Source organism: Ovis aries, chromosome 16, assembly GCF_016772045.2.
Source record: "Ovis aries strain OAR_USU_Benz2616 breed Rambouillet chromosome 16, ARS-UI_Ramb_v3.0, whole genome shotgun sequence".
Taxonomy (NCBI): domain Eukaryota; kingdom Metazoa; phylum Chordata; class Mammalia; order Artiodactyla; family Bovidae; genus Ovis; species Ovis aries.
In genome coordinates, this window is record NC_056069.1 from 22,953,704 (window position 1) to 22,962,090 (window position 8,387).

The 8,387-nt window shown below is 41.3% G+C and overlaps 1 non-coding gene across 1 annotated transcript; it reads right to left on the bottom strand.

Annotated features, from left to right (window-relative positions):
- Positions 1-7,495: 7,495 nt before the first annotated feature.
- Positions 7,496-7,599, bottom strand: LOC114118795 (U6 spliceosomal RNA). Its single transcript, XR_003591958.1, has one exon. It is a non-coding gene; the product is annotated as a U6 spliceosomal RNA (small nuclear RNA).
- Between the last annotated feature and the right edge of the window lie 788 nt (positions 7,600-8,387).

The window sequence follows — 8,387 nt, forward strand, 5'->3', positions numbered from 1 at the left end:
CACTGAGTGCCGTGCAGTGTAAAAGACCCAAGCAATGGGCCTGGAATCTCCCACCAACTGGCTCTGTGATCTTCTCCCCTTGAGTTTTTGTCTCCTGGAGACTGGAAAAGTGCCATTTAAACTCGGCTGTTTGCTAATTCTTTGTGAGCTGATTTTGAGCCCTTTGCTGTGTGTGGGTCTGGTTCTGCCCATGTCTCTCGGTCATGAGTTCACTGGCCCTACAGAAGTCAGCAGGGAAGCTCATGTGTGGCTGTTGCAATAAGAATCTGATTTTAGTTGCTGTTATTTTTCAAGCATATTAAATGAATATTTTGTCTATTGTTTTTCAGTTGTTGTTTTAGCCTAAAAGTATGTGCTGTGGAGTTGCACTTAGCCTAGGACATGGCCTGTAGTATGGATAGAAGGATGAGCTCCATAAAAATGATAAGATCTCCTGAAATTATACACTGGTGTACGTATACATTTGTGTGTGTGCATATATACAAGTGATGCTAGTGGTAAAGAATATACCTGCCAGTGCAGGAGACTCAAAGGACACAGGTTCGATTCCTGGGTCGGGAAGATCCCCTTGACGAGGGCATGGCAACCCATTCCAGGGTTCTTGCCTGGAGAATCCCATGGACAGAGGAGCCTGGCGGGCTACGGTCCATGGGGTTGCAAAGAGTTGGACATGACTGAAGTGACTGAGCATGCACACATACAAGGACTCACGTGCATATATGTATATATGTGTGCTTGTGTAAAATTGGGTTTAAATAACATACCACTTTTTTTTTTTTCACAAGTTCCTGTGTGTTTTCCTCTTCGGTTTTATTACAATTTTGTTATGTTCTATTTATCTCCATTACTTTCTGGCCTCATTGACGTCCCTGTCTGTATCGCTGCTCAAAGCAGAATTTTAAGAACACCTTACGGTGTTTTTAAATGAAGCCAGTAAACAGCTTTAGCTGACACCTCCAGCATGGCACGGTGAGACAAGCCAACACAAACAGGGAGTGGGAGGTTTGCTGACAGCTCTGGGCACAGAGACCTCAGGACTGGTTTGGTGAGGCAGACTCAGAATCAAGCAGTGACTCGTGGAGAAGCCAGGGAGAGCTTAATCGTGTTGGCTCTTGTACCAGCTCCCTGCACAAGGAAAGGAAATTCTAGAAGAGGCTGAGCCCTCTTTTAGTCAACGCAGGAGAGGAGACATGCACGACCAGCCCAACTAGGGCAGGAACGCTGGTATACAGATGCTAACTCAGCACCTCCAGTGTGAGGTCTCAGGCAGTGCTGGGCCCACCTTTCTTCTTTTGGGTTTGGTGTCTGGGAGCTGTAACTAAAACTCCGACACTGTCCTGTGTGCTAGTTACGATATAGATTGGGCCACTGTGATGACAAGATTCCCAAACAAAGTGGCTTCAGTAAGAAAAGAGTGGTTCTTTCTAATATATAAGCTCTGGTATCCTGTCCAGAGTCGGCTGGTACCTTGCAGACCCTGCTTGTAAAATGCCTTGCTCCACTAAATGTTCTTCACTTGTCCTATTAAAAAATGAAGCTATTCCACAGCCATACAGTAAAGCCTTAAAAATCCAAGAGAGTTTGTGGAAAAATAAAGGAAATAGAGACAATCAAGCACTCATCACAGGGGGCGTTGGCAATATGGTATAGAGGTTGCATGAAGCTTTAGCATACTCATTATCATTGTTTCCTCTGCAACTTCCCAGACTGTGAGCTTGGTCAAGTTACTTCTCTGTGCCTAATTTATAAAAAGATGATAATAGTGTCCACTTTGCAGTTTGTTGTAGGCTTGCCTGTATTCATGAGTTAATACATGCGAAGTTCTTAGAACGGTGTCTAGACCACAGTTAGAGCCCAATAGTGGGTACTCTTGATACCCTACCTTCATAAACTTCAGATGAGTATTTTTTGCAAGCATTTGTGACTGTCTCTAGCCTCCCTCTGGCCTCTCAGGATGTGTTCTGCTACATGCAGGGCAGATCATAAGTGCTGAGAATTTAAAAGATAGCTAGTTGTTCTCAACCAGGAGGCTAAGCTGTCTTCAACAGCTTTCTTGTCTCTTGAGAGACTGTCCTGAGATGTGTTCTCTACGGTTCCACAGATGTCCATCCCCAGGGTGATGGAGCTCTGGTTTCCCACATTAGAAACCAGCTCATTGACATATTATGTATTGCTTCCTTGCTTCCCATGGTTCGTCTCACCACCCTCCTGGTCTTCCTGGTATGACCACCCACATTAACTACTTGCATTCAGGATCAGCCTCTGGGATATACCCCCTAAGACACATTCTTCTTACTACACACTTTTGTCCAACCATGATGATCTTAGGATGCACTCTGATCCTGACAGCCCTAGCTCTTCCCTTTTCATGCACCTCTAGCTCTTGATGTTCTTTTTCTCTCTTTAACATCTGCACCAGGATGAGACAAATACAGATTACACTCCTCAAACCTCCCCCCACGCTCCCCACCCCTGACACAAAGGTATATACTAAATTCCATGAAAACCACAAAGGAAGTGGAATATTATGGCAAAGAATATTCAATGTCTTTGGGGCTTGCCGCCCTGCCTAACTTCCTGCAGATTTTTTCTGATTTCTCTTGGGAACCGCACATATGGCATATTGCTTAGAACTGTGCCTGGGTTGTGACTGCATTAAATCTGAAACATGGGGGAGGACCCAGGTACACAGCTCTACATCCTGTTGTGATGGATAAGCATTCTCTGCATTTCCTCCCTGGGGCAGGGAGAAGATGGAAGTGTTTTTCATGAAGACAGGAAATATCTTCACTACTACTTGATGAGCGAGATGGAATTATCCTAAAAGAGCAGGTCCATGGGGTGAGGAGAAAAGATATGTGGGCTGGATTGTTAATGAAATGATTAAACAATAATGCTCTCTGTGGCCACACCCTACTATTTTACACAATGGGGGAAAAAACAACTTGGCAAAATAAAATCAATGTTGGCTTCTTTGAAATGTGCAACCATTTCACTGTTACCCGTGTGCAAGTCCCAGTGCCAAGAAACCCAAAGATACTACAGGTAGTCCGCGTTTTGTAGGGTTCCAATATATGTGAATTTCAGTCACCGCAATTGAGTTTAGTTAAATAAAACCAGTCCCCTCTAGCAACATGGTTCAGATTTCAGTCACCCTGGTATCTGAACTGTGGGTAGCTGCATGAAGTACAAACTGTGCTGCTAGCTCATCAGTGCACATATTTAGGGAGCTCATCACCTCCTCAATATGCACCTCACCATCACAATCATGTCACTCCTTTCACACTCTGTTAGTGATTGGTCACTGGGCATTTGTTATTCCATTTACCCACAAACAGCAAAATGTGTTGTTGGGTTGCCTCCTTGTCTTCCAGTGATCACCTGTGTGCCATGTTACACAAATGGATAATCAATGGAATGAACTGCCAACAAAAATGAAAGCGAAGAAAGAAACAAAAGGTGATAATTCAGGAAGGAAAATTCAAATCGAACGTAAATTACGTTTAGAAAATCCAGCTGAGCATGGGAATGTTGACATTGGAGCCACTCTGGTAAGTGACCAAAGAGCAAAGGAATTCAGGAACTTATTGCCATAGTGCAGAAAATGAAAAAAGATGATGTCTCAGGGGAAGTGACACCACCACCAAAAAAAAAATAATCCCTCCCCTAGCCCTCCCTCCCATGCACACATATTAAAAGGACTCTTGGATACATCATGATATTAAAAATACAAAGGATAAAATGGTGGAAACATCCAAATTTTTGAAAGAGACGGACAATCTACCAAAGCATAGAAAAGGTATTTGCTCTGTATTTTGTTACATGACGAGAAGGCAAGCACTGTTCTAATTACTCTACATGACATTTTTGCAAAGAAATAAAACACTTTAGTTCTCAATATTTCCAATCTATTTGTGTGCTGAATATTTGCTTTATTGATTTTTTGTTTCTATGTGCATTTATCCCTGACAGTGAAAGAGTTTTTACCATTTTCCAGAAGCTTTGCATATTTTATTTGTTTGCACTGGATCTTAGTTGTGGCATGTGGGGTCTAGTTCCCTGACCAGGGATTGAATCCAGGTCCCCTGCATTGGAAGCTCGGAGTCTTAGCCAGTGGACCACCAAGGAAGTCCCAAATTTTATTTCTAATTCTTGTAACAGTGCTGTTTGGTAGATATTGCTATGCCTACTTCATGGATGAGAAAATGAGGCTCAGAGGGCCAAGTAAATTTTCTGAAGCTCTAGCTGCTTTCATACATCTGTTTGATGGTAAAATCTATGCCTCCTTGCCAAATCAGGGTCCTTTATTTGGCTGACATTTTTATTCACATTATGAACTAATGAATAATTTTCTAGCTTTCTGTGTTTTAAAATGCTTAGAAGCACAGACTAATAATGATCAAAAACATGGTTAATAAGAAAACAATGCAAACTTAATATGTCATTTAATCACCCTGAGCCTGACTAGCTCATTTTATAGGAGGTATATTGAGTCCCTTGGACAGTAAGGAGATCAAACTAGTCAATCCTAAAAGAAAACAGTCCTGAATGTTCATTGGAAGGACTGATGCTGAAGCTGAAGCTTCAATACTTTGGCCACCTGATGCGAAGGACTGACTCATGGAAAAGACCCTGATGCTGGGAAAGATTGAAGACAGGAGGAGAAGGGGATGACAGAGGACGAGATGTTTGGATGGCATCACTGACTTGATGGGCATGAGTTTGAGTGATCTCCGGGAGTTGGTGATGGATAGGGAGGCCTTGAGAGCTGCAATCCATGGGGTCTCAAAGAGTTGGAGACAACTGAGCAACTGAATACATCAAAGTTTAAATGAGATAGATAAACGCACAAAAATCTTTCCAAGTTATTAAAGGAAAGGTGCCCAAGTTTTAAATGCTCTTTTCCTAATATCGCAAATAAAAAGTTTTATTTCTTTTAGTTACTTTTGTTACCATTTTTACTTTAAATATTACAGAAGAGTTAAAAACCTTCAATATAATGAGTGCTTTTGCACTCACAGATTTTAATGTCTATCTCAGTTAAGAAAAGGCGGAGGAGGGGAGGCTTATTGTTTTGCCAGGTTGATATGGAAAACCTAACACTCATCCAGCATTCTTCGGGAAAGGAAGTGGAAGTCTCCTGTATCAGATATTTTGGAAAGAAAGCAGCACCGAATAGGCTGGAAGTTCCAAATGGGCTCTTTCCAAAAGCACTTTTATTGATTCTTGTTGAGTCCTCGTGGAATTGAATAGTTGCCCATATTATTTGTATTCTGAGTCTGACACTACTATCAGTGATTTTCTGAGGATTTGGTGGTGATTTTTTTTTGCTGCCGTGTGTATGTGTCTGTGTGTGTTAGGAGTATCACCAGATCCTAAGCATTTATGGAAAATTGCCTTCAGGGGCTGTTAACTCTGGACTCACTCCAGGCCACCAGGTTTGTCCTAGATGGCTCCTTCCGACAGGCGGACAAGGTACGGTTCATCCTCAAGGATATTTCAGATCACTATACACCTCATTGGTTTATTTGCTCCCAGCGACGACCTGAAAGTACCCACAAAAATTTAGATGCTGCAGCCATCTTGTTCTTTCTGCACCAAGAGAGACCTCCTTAAACGGCTTCTAGGAAAGAAAGTAGAAGTGTTTGGCTGGGACAGCTGCAGCTTGACTTTCTCACAAAGTTCAAAGGGTTATTTGGTCAGTCACGCCCTCCCGTAACCTGCTTTTGTGCGGCCACAATTCTAACTATAGGACTGCCTAACCCTCAGATCCCTTTAAGGAAGGTGCCTTCAGAGCACAGCTCAGCTGAGGGGAACTTTCTAAAAAGAAGTGACCATTTTCCTCTTTAAGAGGGAAAAAAAAAATGGCATGGAGTCAAACATCAGTAAGTATACAGTTGGTTCTATTTACATGACACACTTTGAGTCCTGCCTTGTATACTGAACAATAGTTATCTCCCCTGCACAGGCTGTAACTGTGAAGTGTGGGTGCTTCAAACTTGCCTACTGGAAACCGGGTTCAGGGCCCTTTCTCTCTCAGCTGTAATAACATTCACTATGATGTAAGTCCCACCAACATCTTTCAACCCAGGAGGAAGTTTGGTTTGGCTGATTTAAACTTAAAATAGGAAAAGAAAAGCTTGTTTTCTTATCCTTCTTCTAGACTAGCCTGCGATTTTAAATTAAGTTGTGATCACCTATATTTATTTATATGTGGAAAATGTTATCTCACACATTGATCACAATCTTTCACAGACTTTGATAAGATTACAGATGATCTAACCGTGTATGCTAAGTCACTTCAGTGGTGTCCAGCTGTTCGAGATCCTATGGATCCTATGGACCCGCCAGGCTCCTCTGTCCATGGGATTCTCCAGGTAAGAATACTGGAGTGTGTTGTCATGCCCTCCTCCAGGGGATCTTCTCGACCCAGGGATCAACCTGCATCTCCTGCACTGCAGGTGAATTCTTTATCACTGAGCCCTGGGGAAGCCCCAGATGATCTAGGAGATTACTGTGAATTGTTTCCATGCATGCTTATTTATTTTCTTATCTGACTCTTTCTCTGTGGATCAAAGCCTGTGTAAAAAAGACAGTTTTTGGAGAAACTAGAAAAACAATATCCAACAATAAAAGGACAGTTGGGATAGTTGCGTTCAAGAACGGCAGAAGCTCGTGAACTTTTTCTTACAGTATCAGATAGCCTAATTTTAAGCTTGTAAACATTTGATCTCCCTCACAACTACCTAACTTTGCTGTTGTGATGCTAAAGAGCATAGGCAGTGGTCTGTGGTTAAGCTGGGATCCAACAAAACTTGTCATCCAAGGCCCAAGTTTGTCCCGTCTTTCTTCTCTCCCATCCTTGGCGCATTGGCTTGTGTCCCAGCGGCACAGTCTCAAGGTGGCTGCCCCAGTTCTAACACTGTATGTAGGGGCAACAACATCTGGAAGAAGAAATAAGACTCCCTCCCACCATGTGTTTCCTTTTAAGAGTAAGACAGTCTTTCCAGGAAGACCCTTCCATCTGCTAGACCATGTCTATTTAACCAGAACTGGGACAGAACATTTCAAGAAGGGTTTGATCTATGTTAGTTGCCTGCAGCTTCTCTGACACCAAACATGGTGACGTAAAACAACAGAAATGTATTCTGTCAAGTTCTGGAGACCAAAAGTCCAAAATCAGCCTCGCTAGGCCAAAATTAAGGTATCATTAGGGCCATACTCTCTCAGGGTGTTCTGGGGAGAGCCTCTTCCTTCCTTTTCCACTTTCTCGTGGCTGTTAGGATTCCTCAGCTTGTGGCCATATCACTACAACCTTCAAATCTCTCTTTGTTCCATTTTCTTTTTTTTTTAATATAAATTTATTTATTTTAATTGGAGGTTAATTACTTTACGATATTGTATTGGTTTTGCCATACATCTTCGTTCCATTTTCAAATCGCCTTCTCTTCTGTGTGCCTGTGTGGAATCTCCCTTTGCCTGCCCCACCCCTTGTTTAAAATATGAATGCTTCACAAATTTGCATGACATCCTTGCGCAGGGGCCATGCTAATCTCTGTATTGTTTCGATTTTAGTACATGTGCTATAGAAGTAAGCTCTGCCTCTTTCTTGTAAGGACACCTCTTTCTGTAAGGACATTTAGGGCTCACCCATATAATTCAGTGAAACTGGCTTATCTCAAGATGCTTAAATTAATCACATCTGGAAAGAGCCATCTTCCAAATAATGTAACATTTACAGGTCCAGGGATTAGGATCTTATGACTTTGGGGATCATTATTCAGGCAGCTTCCATCTTGGAGAACTTTGTCAAAATAAAAACTTTGTTAAAGTAACAGCCATTAAATCAACTACCAGCAAGAAGGAACTACCATGATTCTTTTTTAATACTAATCAAGATTTGCTTAATTCAAATAATAGAAGTGTTGGCCTAAAAATGTTGGAAATCAGGCATGGGAAAATCTGGAATATGACTGTTATATAGGCAAACATCAGAATCTGCTATAGCATACTCATGTGCAACTATTGTGTTTAGCAAGAGCTTACAGTGACTTAAGAAAATAAATTTTGTGAAGTAATAGGAAGAAAACCTTTTATCTATGGTATGGTCACAACAGAGAATGAAATTCTCTTGTGCATTAAAAAGATGGAGACAATACACAATACAATACACTAGTGTTTCCCTGGTGGTGGTGGAAGTTGGGGTTATTGACTTTCTTTTCTCTTTTTTGTATTTTCAAAAATATTTATGAAAAGTATATATATCTATATATAGCTTAAATTAAAATATTTTAATAAGAAATCAATAGTACTGTTATATGATAATACTAGAGTATTTTTAAAAGATAATATCAGTTTATTTTGCACCATGTCACTTAATTTCTCTA